Here is a 12849-nt window from a genome sequence, read left to right on the forward strand (position 1 = left end):
TCTCTCTCTTCCATGGACTAATTGTCATCTAGGGAAAGGAATAGACAGAGATAAAAACGTTGGTTAGCTTCCTGTCTCCCATAATTTTTAAGTGGAAAACTAACTTAAGATCTCTCAAATATCTGTGAAACTCCATTAAGACCTTAAGACTCTTGCTCTGAACTGACACCCATCCACCTACCAGTAACAACTGCATTTATCAGGCCAAAGCCTGTAGGGCATTTCTACCTCTATAATGCTTTGTGTAAGAGATAACCAAATGAGAAGGTGAATGAAGGATACCAGGGAACTTTGGAATCTGAATGAAGATAATTATGGTCTGCATTTGAAGTAAATGGAATGCTTGGTGAGTTGAAAAAAAGTTTATATTACTCTATTCCCATTCAGTGAAAACTATAGAAGATGAATTAAAAATGGATTTATGTCTCTTTAAAAAACCTCTCAAACCCAAAACCCAATCACAAACAACAAACAACAACAACAACAAAACACCCTACTCCCCCTCATTCCTAACAAACAGTCCATCTGTGCATTTTCTCTCTAACTGATAATTTTTGGAAGTTAATCCTACCCCAGCACTCCCGCTGTGAAAGAATGATTAAATGGGAATAGAAGTTGAGGGTGGTGGAGTCTATATAGACTCAATTTTGAACAAATGCCAGGGGTCCTTTCTTGTTAAATATTAAATTCTTGGCTATTAAAAGAGTGAGTAAACCAGCAAAGTATACTTCAACAGTAATCAACAGTAATCAGAAACACCCCCCCCCCCACACACACACATTATATTTTGAACAAATAGGAACTATTAGTCCATCAGAATAAGGTATAAATATCCAGCTGCAGAGCTTCCTTTAGGGAAGTTGTTCTCCATTACACTGTCCCTGGGGAGGTGCCATGGGACACAGAAAGTATGAAATATGTAACCCAGCGACATCCACAATCAAATAGCTCTGCTGCTCTACATTCCAGGTGCAGGAGATTTAAAACCAGCCTGTGTAACAGATGGGCTCTATAGTGATGTAAAATGAAATTAAATCAGTTAATAAATTTCTGGTATTTTATGACTCATTCTGGAAAAATCAGCCAAAGTTTTGGCCAAACTAAAGTATTGCAAGCACAAAATAGGCAATCTAGGAAGTCCCTTTATTTTAACTTGTCCACATGAAACACCACTCTATAGAGTGTGTTTCTGTAAAGTCAGTTAAGCATAATATTCAGTTATATTCCCTAGTAAAATATTAATCTTGCACTGCAGATTAGTTAGAGCATGTAGTGGATATGCTCCATTGCTAGGCTCTCATCCTGCTCAGATCTAGAGGTTGGTTGTTTCTGCATGTTTGGGATAGCTGAAGGGTCTTTTACCTGCCTTTGGCTTGAGCCCAAGACCTAGGAGTTCTGTACTTACCACTGAGGCCATGTTCTTAAAGTTGTGTTTCCAGTCAGGAGAAAGCTGGATTTTTGGCTACAGTTTGTATTAGGACTTGATTTCTAAATAGTTTATAAAATATAATTAAATTATTAATAGGTGTTAGAAGTGTGCTACAGAGATAAATAGGACCGTATGGTGCTTGTTAAAAGCACAGTGCCAAAAAGGGGAGGAACAAGATGATCTCTGGAGGTCCCTTCCAATTCCAACTGTTGTGCCATTCTATACTGAGGAGGATTTCCAGGAGTAGCCAACTGTACCTCTTAAAAAGAGCTCATTAGATTGCACCAGCATATATGCCCTGATTGCTGATTGACTCTGCTTATGAAAAGAGCACACTGCAAGGGAGACAACCCACTGGGAGCAAAGGGGACATCACTTCTGTGAGGATGAAATGAGTTGTACTTACCGATGTTCTATCATTTTTGCTTTTAAGCAGCTTCAGTAATTTTTCATTATATGGTCAAGATATTTGCAGGAAAATGTTCCTGAGGAAACACGGTAATTATAAATTGCAGTAACTGCAGGTTTTTCAGGCTCTTCCTTGCATTTTTTACATTGTGTATGTTGACATTTCCCCTGAACATTATTCCTTAAGTAACACCAGTTTCTATTTAACCACTCCTCAGCCTGTGTTTTTGAAACAGGTCAGCCAGCCTGAGCTGCACATACAGCAGTTAGTCCCAAATCCTTGTATACTGTTCTGACTTTGTATCTTGAATATCATTATGTGATAAAAAGGTTTTATGTTTCCAGTCCATAGTGTGTGAAAAGATCAGCTTTCTAAGAGTACCTGTTTTCATGGTAGCACATGCCATAAGCACTCATTCATAAAGGTGAATTCTCAGCAAGTTTTTTGGCAATGTCACTGTAAGAGGTGTGTGGGGAACATACAGGGAGGTAAAAACCAAACTCAGACAAAAATTATGTCTAAGAAATCAGCCAGAAATTCACTTCACTTCTTCCAGGCCACAGGAATATGCATCATGTTCAAAATAAGTAAATGATGTTGATATTCTTGGGATTAATCTGAATTATTTGTACTGCACCATCAATTATTGCTTAATGATGTGTAAAGAAAATACCATTAGGTTGATTACAATATAATCAAAATAAGAATTTGCCTCTTCTGTCAGGGTTTCTGAAAATTATTTACCTAATAGAATAATTAGAATTTTAAATTTATTGCAGGAATGTAAGGACTGCAGTAAGTAATGCAATTAACCACACATTTGTTACATTATATTGGCATATAATTAATCACACAACATACTTACTGTATTATATATGCATAGTTCATTTATCATGATGATTTCCCTTCTGATTTTTAATTGAATCATGAAATTTAATTTATCAAAACATATCTTTTTGAAACTGAACTGTTTTAATGGTCACTTGGCATTTAAAAACATATGCTAGAATTGGGTTTTGCAAGATTCATTTCAGCAATGCACAGGACAATCATTTCACTGAAGTTCATTGCAGAGTTCTATGAAGGACATCCTTTTTTCCAGTTAGCTATTTCATTAGGATCAATATATAATGGTTAAATTGCAAATGTGTTTGGCAATTGATAGATGGCAACTATATGATACAAGTTATTTTATATCACACTGATGCTTTGCCTTTCAATTGTCACAGATATATATTAAGGGATGAATATCAACACTGCTCTTTTTATTTTGGCCTTGTTTGAGCAAAGATTATAAACTCTTACTGCATTTCCACATTAATTTAAGAGTGTCTGATTCAGTTCTTTTTAAATTTAATGCCCTTTGGTAGAGATAATTGCCTTGCTTTTAGTAACCTGGGTTTAATTTAGCAAGCTGGCTGAAGTACAAATGACTGTCTGTTAAAGGAAATGCATTCTGTTAATTTATAAAATTTGAGAATACTTGAATATACAAAGGAATATACTTGGATGTGTAAATGTGGTTTTGTGTGTACAATTATGACCTCTGTAATATTCATATTTGTTTTCCAATATTCCCTTTCTAAAAGTACCATTGAAAACTATGCCTAGACTTTCAGGGGAACTGAATACCACAAAGCCTACAGAATTCTAAGGAATTCATGATAAGACTGAAATTCAGGCACTAGAAGTGTATTTATAATCTATTTGTCGTAAAAGGCCCCAGTATTTTATATAGTGTCTTCAGATGTGCATTTATAAAGTGTTTTGGGTCAGTAGAGGTATAAAGGCCACCTTACTCCTTTACGTGGTCATCGTATTCAAACAGTGTCCTGCCAGCCCTCTGTGTGGGAAACAATTCCTCAGTCTTATCTATACCTGATGTGTAAGGGACAACAACACTTATGACCTGGTCCTGCCCATCAGCATTGCAATAAACTTTCTGCCAGCAGAGAGATAAATGAGCATATACAACACATGAGGCTGATCTCAGAAACTTGATTTTTTATCCTGTGTCTAGCTGGATCTTAGCTAAGGCAATGTTATGGAATTACTTCATGGGGCTTCTTGGCTTAGAAGTCAGCCTAAAATTAATAAATTGAGGGAAAGATTAACTTAATATGAACAACTATGAGCATGTGTCTGCTGTTACTCCCTTCCTTTCCAATGAGCCGCTCTCTGTGGCCCGGAAGCCTTGTACCAGGCAAGAGCTTCAAGGCACAAACTTTAGAGCTTAGCAGTGAGACAGGAATGCCACTTCCAAACCTGACACTGCTGAAGGATGCCCAAGGGTTCTGTGGGAAAATGAAATATTTGCATATTGGCTAATAGACTGAAGCTTAGATAATACAAATTTTAATAAATTTGCAAGGTTGAAGGCTTGCTTCTGTTAATCTGAAAATATTAGATAATGCTTCCAGAGTCTACCTACCACTCTTACGCACCTGCACCCTGATGTATGTACAGGCTTTATATAGATACATGAAAATGTATGTAGCTATGCATGTACTGATTTGTCATAGGGAATGTATATACGAATTAATCCATAACTTAATAGTGTAGTAACTTATTCCTAATTAAGTAGGTTATACAATGATTTATTTTCCTGACAGAGATGAAACTTTATTTTGCTTTTCAAAGTGTAACTTCAACCCCAATCTTTAGCATAATTTGAATTATAATATTCATACTTAAAATTTTCTTACCAAAAAAGTAGGTACATTAGAATTGTTGTCAATGATGTACCTAGCACTGGAAACTCTCAGTAAGAAGAATAAATCAGATGAGATGAATATACATCTAGGAAAAAACCTTGCAAACAAAATTAATGCACTGCTATTGCCTCCTAAGTGCAGGCAGTCATATAGCTAGTGTGTGCCCAGTGATAACAGATCTGCAGAGCATCTTACAGACACAATATTAATGATTTTGGTATTAGACAGGTCAAAATGCCTGAGGAATTCTGATTAGCAGTCTAAAAGAATACTGCCATGTGCTAGGCCAAGATAAAGCTGAGGAATAGATTTAGGATGTACCTTTACTGTATGGCTTTCTCATAAGTCTAAGATAAATCTTTATCTGATTGGGGCGTACTGAACATACACTTGTCTGCCACATCAGTATGAAAAATATCCATATGATTAACACAACAGAAGCAAACTGTGAGATCTTCAAAGCAAAAGTTACCAACTTGGGCCTATGTCCCTGCAAGTGTTGAATATTCCTTAAAATAAGCAAAACTGGCAGTTTCACAAAGGAGTTGTGGTTCCCCAGTGCCTGACAAAGAGATGATTAAGAAATCTTGGTCCTGTATCCTAGAAGTGTAGTTTTTCTCTCACTCCATCACAAGGGTTGTCAAGCGGCTGCTCCCAGCTTCTCTACCTTTGATCCTCTCAGCAAGGTGAAGATGGATCCCTTCCAGAAAGGCGGGAACAAGGAAAGCACAGGTTTTCTATCTTTTGTCTAATGTCAACAAGAGCTGGAACTATAGGATAGAGTTGCTAAACTCTTTTGTTGACAACAGATACGATGTGAAGATAATGGGGACACAGTATGGAAACTGTCCTTGTCATAATGCGTGTCAAATTATTATTACTGTCATTACACATATCCAAAAAAAGGAAGAAACTTTTTGTCTCTGTGTCATAGTTTAAAAAGAGGACACTGTAGAATAACAAATAGCTTTTCCTCTGATGTTTTGTATTTAGTTTGATTACAGGCATTGCAAGCATCCTTCCATACTTCCCTTACATTCAGCTTGCAAAGGCACCAGCCCTGTGATGGTTATTTTTCTCTGTCATCCTCCCCTCTCTGTCCTCTCACTGTTTTATCATCAGAGAGAGACTCATAAGAAATGTTTTTACATAGTAGTTTTCTACTGCACAGTAGTTTTCAATGTTTCTTAAAGCATTTGATGGAACTGGAAAAGATCTCAGTGAGAGCCTTCTGCCCTATCTCTCTCAGCAATACTGAGGATAAAGGAAAAAAGTACATCATGACCCAGATTCAATACAACATCTGTACTCTTAACTTTTATTTAGGTGCCTAATTTATTTCAGGAAAAAAATAAAGACAAAGTGCTTTGTTGAGATCTGGTATTCAGCTGCTGAGAATTCAGCCATTTCAGGTCATCCCAGAGACTCTAAATACCAAATGCATTGTCTCTCAGTCCTCTGTGTACACATACATTTCAAACTGGTCTCCTTATTAACAATGGATTAACAATTGGTTGTCTAATTTTCTGAACAGTGATCCATATGCCTCCTATCTCTCAGCCAGCCTTTGTCTGCTGGTCCACAATTTCATACTGTTATTTAAATGGACTTAAAGGCAGGAGGGCAGGCAGGCAAGAAGGCAGGCAGGAAGGCAGGCAGGCAGGAAAGCTTGAAGGCAGGCTGGAAGGCAGGCAGGAAGGCAGGCAGGAGTGAAGGCAGGAGTGAAGGCAGGAAGGAAGGCAGGAAGGAAGGCAGGAAGGCAGGAAGGAAGGCAGGAAGGAAGGCAGGAAGGAAGGCAGGAAGGAAGGCAGGAAGGCAGGAAGGAAGGCAGGAAGGAAGGCAGGAAGGCAGGCAGGCAGGCAGGCAGGCAGGCAGGAAGGAAGGAAGGAAGGAAGGAAGGAAGGAAGGAAGGAAGGAAGGAAGGAAGGAAGGAAGGAAGGAAGGAAGGAAGGAAGGAAGGAAGGAAGGAAGGAAGGAAGGAAGGAAGGAAGGAAGGAAGGAAGGAAGGAAGGAAGGAAGGAAGGAAATCAACCTTTTTATGTCTGTGAGTCAAAATCTTTAGCTGTGGCAAACTAATGCAAAGTATATTAGTGCCAACATCAGCAGCTGCAGCAGTGTCAGCTTCCAAGGATTCATTTAGATTTTAGTGAACATATGCTGTATTGGGCTTAGTGAGTTAACCCTTGCTCATAACAAGGTCGATAAAGTAATATAGGCACTCATGGCTGGTATAATGTATTTATTGACCTTATTTCTGCCAACTTTGTTCTGTAATTTTTTTCATTAGAAAAATTCATTAGAATCACTGAACTAAGGAAACTAACTGCAGGGAAAAGTTCAGACATAGTACATTAATAAAAAATGACATTATTTTGGTTGAGAGTATGGCTGATGAAAATGTCCACCAAATAAACCCATGACGTTCAGACAAAATGTAAGAAGATAACCTAACTATGACCGGTGTTAGATCATGATAATGTGTTTAACCATGCAAGATATTGAGTGTCTTCTTTTAACCTAGGCCAAAATCCCAACTTCCTCCTCCAGCAACTTTTCTTTATATTTCAACATATGGCAATTTAAAACTGGCCATTCCATGGAAAAATAAGTCTGAGGTGTTTTGTTTTTATTTTTGGTTTTGGTTTTGGTTTTCTTCATCAAATGTATGAAGAATCATGGGCTGTGACTCCAAGGTGACCTGACAACCTCTGTGTTGTTGTTGGATGTATCTTTTTCTTAAAACATACTGATGCATTATGCTGCTGATTGATATTTATTTCCCCTACTATGGTGACTGAAAGGTTTCTAACAGACAAGACTTGGAATTTCCCTTTTCTCCATATTTACTTTTCTCCGCATTTTTTCCAGATCACATTATTTTTTTAAAGGACTAATATCCATATTTTCAATAAGGAGCTTTCCACAGTGTCATTTATAGCCTCTCTTTATGGCAAACGCATCACCTTGCATATTCTAGAATTTCATTAGTCTTTGCCATAATTGTATCATCTTAGTAACTCAGAGGGAAGGATTTCTTTTTGTTAACTTTTTAAGAACTGTTGAATATCCCTCAAATTACTCAGAATTAGCTCGGTTAGAGCTATCTAGTCCATCTAATCCAGTGCTCTGAATGTAATCTCTCCTTGTTTACATTGTTTATTCTACCCTGGTCTAATATGATCCTAGCTAATTTTATCCTGTCTAACCTAACCTATCTTTTCTAGTTCATGCTACCTCTGAGGTCTCATAATCTCCTGCCAACACAGACTAAGTTCCTCAAGGATAAGACCCTGAGATGAGACAGCTGCTGAAGTATATGTTTGATTTCTCGATTTCTCTTCTTGCACTCAATGCCACTGTCAAATTTCAAGCCCACTGATATAAGTGCAAAATTAGAACTCTATTGTCTTTTCTTTCAGAAATCCCAGGAAAATAGGTCTGGGCACAAGTAAGGGAATCTAGTTATCCTTTTTCTTCTTCATGAAAGACTATGAAAACTAAAATGAGAGATATTTAATATTATTTTTAATATGTTCTGTCTTACCTTCTTTTCAAAATTGATCTGGAAAACCTGCCTGTAACAGGAAACATCAAGAGCCAAGAGGGAAAAAGGCAATCATTGCTTTATAAATCAGATGCTATACTTCTATGACTTTAGAAACAAAACACTTAAGTCTTCAATACTTTTGACTACTTGGAAAAATAATATAATTCATTCTTCTAAAAAACTGATGAGAGTCGCGGATGTTCACACAGAAAAACCAGGAAGATCTGAAGATACTGTATTGATAAAAGATAATCTATGGAATTTTAAATCTCTGACATTAGAAGAACTAAAACCAGCTTGACAGACAAGAAATGGGAGGAAGATGAATTTTTTCAATATTCTTATATAAAGTGTAATAAAACTTAAACAATATTTTTTTGCTATACATACGCTCTTACCTTTGGAAACGCTGGAAAGGAAAAGCTGAATAATCACAGGCTGACCATGAGAAACTGGGATGATGCATGTCAGGGATGTTCTAGAATGCATCAGTTCCTATCAAGAGAAAAGGACAGCTGTATATTGACAGACAACCTGACAATCAGCACTGTTACTGTACCTTGCATTGCCCCTCTCCTGACTTGTTCCAGCCTGCTCTAACTCTTTGTAGTCAGCACTATGCACTTAGAATTTTCACGGTATGTGTGCAAAAGAGGGTTACATGGCAAAGGATAAATTGATGGAAAGGAACAACTATGAAGGGTATTTTGTTTGCATGGGAACTAGTGCATAAAGGCTAGATAGATATGCAGGAATTTGAACTGTGATAGGCAGCATTAAGGAAATGCATGTAACTCTTGCCACCAGTCAGAAGTGAGCAACCGTGAACAAAACAAAAGCCAGGATGACCTGTGGGATAAAGAAGCCAGGTTGTGAGCCTAACAAGCACAGGAGATGCCTGTACCACTGTGGAGAGAAGAATTATTTAAAATGAAAGGTAGTCTTGGAGTAAGATTGGATGGATACAAATAAAATGGGGAAAGTACAGGAGAAAGACTAACAATTTGAACTGCAAGTCTGCCAAGAGGAGTTTCCTGAGGGTGGAAGTAGAGATAGACCATCGCATTTAATTGTATATAATATCAAGGACTCAGTGATCCAAGACACTGCACCACCCAATTGACTGTTAATGGTGCTGTTGGGTTTAGCAGGTGGATTTGTATCTTTCTATACTTTAAGCTCTATATCAGCATCCAAAAAATGAAGAGCAAGCTCAGTTTCTGCACACAGCTTTTTTTGTACAATTCCTCTAATGCACAGATGACCAATTTTGTCAAAAATAAATCCTGACTATACTGAAGGCAACAAAGGTTCTTCTGCATTCAATTTTATCTTAGCATCTTTGTGTTTCTCCAGACCCAACATCAATGACTGAAGAGTTTATATATGTGGTCTCTGTGCATGACATCTCCTGGCTTCTGAAGCCGTAACTTTCCTGAAACAGTCCTCACACTGTCTGAGAAGAACAAGGCTAGTCTGGAACAAGCCCAGTGGGCTCAAGGTGCTGGAAACAGCTCCTGTGCACCCCTAGGGTCCTATGTACTAGGTAGAAATGTCAAGTTGACATTGATTGGCAAGGAGTTTGCAGTGTTCATTTTTCTCTTCTACTTTCTGTTCACATTTGTTTCTCAATTACACCCTTCTTCTGCAGTTTAAGGTGCTAGGATTTGAAATATAAAAGTCCCAAGCTGTTAGTTCCATATTTGCTGTCTGCTAGCAAGGGCTGGGGGTGGGGTGGGGTGGGGTTTCCCCAGCCCTAGAAGAAATCCAAAGCAAATACCTCAATCCAGAGAGATTTCTGCCTTGCAGAATTCTCAGGGATTTCACTTTAAATGAACAAATTGTTCTGGTATATCTGAGGGATTTGCACAGAGTTTAAACTCCATGCACAGCTGAATGGCATGTGATTAAAAGGCAACATTCAAAACAATGTGGAAATAGATCCACTCACATTGGAAACCCAGACTATTATAAACCTTTGATGGCTGTTCATAAAATCACTATACAGCAAACACACCATTAAAAACCCTACCAAAAATGCATAAGAAAATGGAATAATATTTCACTTTATTACTCTGCATTGCACTGTTATCTATTTTCCCTTTGTATGCTGATATTTCCTCATTCTCTACTTACTAGTCCCTACACATCTGCAGGGCCACATGTCTCTAGACATGTCTCTGGGGCAAAACCATATCTCTCCCCATTCCATTCTCCATGTAAAAGGCAGAATGAAGAACAAGTGCTAAATTACCTGGACAATTCTGGAGATTATTTTAATCCTTACCAAGTTCCTATGAGGAGGAATGAATTTCTGTCCCTATCTGCATCAAGTTCAGATAAGCACTTACCTTCTGATTATGGGCAGGAAGCAGGCAGAGAAATAAATAACCTCAGAGTTGCTACTCATGATGCAGAGAATATTAAGGAGCAAACAATGAAACTGGATAAAAGCTACTGGCTGACCATTTTTCTGAAGCAGAACATAAGTTGCAAGAGATAAAACTGGTGGCTGAGACAAAATTTGCTTTTTATTGACTGCAAAATTACCCCTGTTGTCACAGTGGCCAGTTTTTCCAGTCTAGATAAACCAATTTAAAACAACTCCACATTGCAACAAAAGAAATGAAAAATCAGAAATTTAGCAAAAGTCATTATTTAAAAGATTATGCAAACCCCAGTGGCTGCTTGAAACAGAAGTTAACTACCTGTTGGTTAGTGGAGAAGAACCCTTTGAAGCATGCACTAAAGAGCAGCAAGGAGCAATGAGGAGTGGGCAAGGAAGCTACAGTGTCAGTGGTCTTTGGTGCACTGAGACAGAAAGAGGGTATGGGAAGATAAGCAGCAGATAATGTGAAATTTGGCTGGAAGATGTTGGAGCATGTGCTAGGGGAGTTTCAGCAGAGTGGAAGGCAGCTGGAGAGAACAGGAGCTCTGGAGTGAGGAAACACCACACCTAGTGAGGCAGCAAGTGGAGATAAGTAGCAGAGGTGTTGAAGAGGAGAGCTGGTCCGGATCTTTTCAAGAGGAGAAGCTGTGGTTTGCTACACATGGACTGATAATTGCTAAATAAACGAGGGTGGATGGGTACTGAAACCAAAACAAAAGTCAGTCAGGAGCTAGAATATATCACCAGGGATAGGAAGGGTGAGAAAATGTGGATTTTAAACAGTGACCAATCTGGAGGAGTGAACTGAAGATGACAAAGACATATGGCACTACTAGGTAAGGAAGGAAATTCACTTGTCAGAAGTTGTCATGGTCTTTTATTAATTAGGTATAATTCTGAAATCATCCACTGCATTATCCAGTTTTAGAGATTCATTTTATTTTGTAGTGTTGTTGGTGCTATGAATAATTTGCTCCTCTGCTCAAAAATAATTTTGCTTCTCAAAATGGAAAGGGACTTGCTTTGACAACCCTTTTCTGATCCAGCACTGCATTTCATGGTTTTGCTATGACTAAGAATGTCTGAAATAAGATATCCATAGACATCCATCTGTCCAATATTTTAATTTGCAATTTTCTCCTTTTTAACTCTGTTTTCAAGATTATATTTGCAAATGGATCACGTGATATTGTTAGGTGATTCTTACCACAGTCATCTTATTTTAATAAGTTTTTAATGCTTGTCAAGTCATGATTTGTTATGCTGGAAATAAATCATAACCATGTTCTTTGATACTTTCTGCTTAGGTTTTGTCTATGTTGAAGCTGGGCCTTTCACTGAGACAGAAAATGCTTTACAGCTCAGGCAATCTGATTTGAAACACGTCATAACCTCATAGCATTTAGAAAGAGAAATATTACAGGTAATTCATTATGTTGCCAACTTCTTATTAACAAAATAACCTCTGTGAATTAAAAAAAAAGCATAGTTCAGTGAACAGAGCATCTAGTCTTTGCAAGCAGTGATGATGGTCTTGCTAATGATTGTAGATTTCTCTCACAATGAAAAAGCCATCAATCAGAAAGAGAAAGAACAAGTTATATTGAACTCTGTTCCTTTGAGGTGACTCCTCACAGTAACAGAGCTTTTCAAAGCTTCCTTCTTTTGTCCACTTAAAATCCAATATATAACAAATAACATATAACATAACATAACATAACATAACCACTATCTAGGATGGACATCTTTTTAAATGGAATGATCTTTTAAAGCAGAATCCTTAGAGAAAAAAGCTGCAAGTATCCTGGTCTTCTAATCTTGACATGTTTCCTTACTTTGACTGGTGTAGAAACCATCTTCTGCTCAAAGCAGAATTTCTACAAAGGCTTGTAAAAAACACTGTGAATCCTACAGCTACTACTTACAAAACTTGGGGTCCTAACAAGCCTGTACTGCATTTTCTTATACTTTTGTTCTCATAGAAATATTCGTTGGAAGGGACTCCTTGCATCAAGTCATTGAGTTCAGCCTCCAATTTGAAGCAGGACTAGTCCCAGGTCAGGTGTGGCTTCTTCTAGCCACATTGGCAGCCTGCTCCAGTGCTACTATGAAGACACTCCTAACCTCTAATCTGCCGCTCTCAAATTGCATCTTATGGGCACTGTCATTTTTTCTGGCATTTTCTAATATCAGGCTCCATTTTCAGAAGAGTTTGGATCCACTTTGGTTGTAATGCTGCCCCAGGCAACTAGGGACACCACTCCATAATCTATGTTGGTCTGCTTGTCTCCAAAGTAAAAGGGTGCAGTATAGTTCCCTGTACAGTTCTTCTGTCCTTTTTTTTTTTTATTGTCCAGAAAG

This window comes from Pithys albifrons, chromosome 5, assembly GCF_047495875.1.
Source record: "Pithys albifrons albifrons isolate INPA30051 chromosome 5, PitAlb_v1, whole genome shotgun sequence".
Classification (NCBI taxonomy): domain Eukaryota; kingdom Metazoa; phylum Chordata; class Aves; order Passeriformes; family Thamnophilidae; genus Pithys; species Pithys albifrons.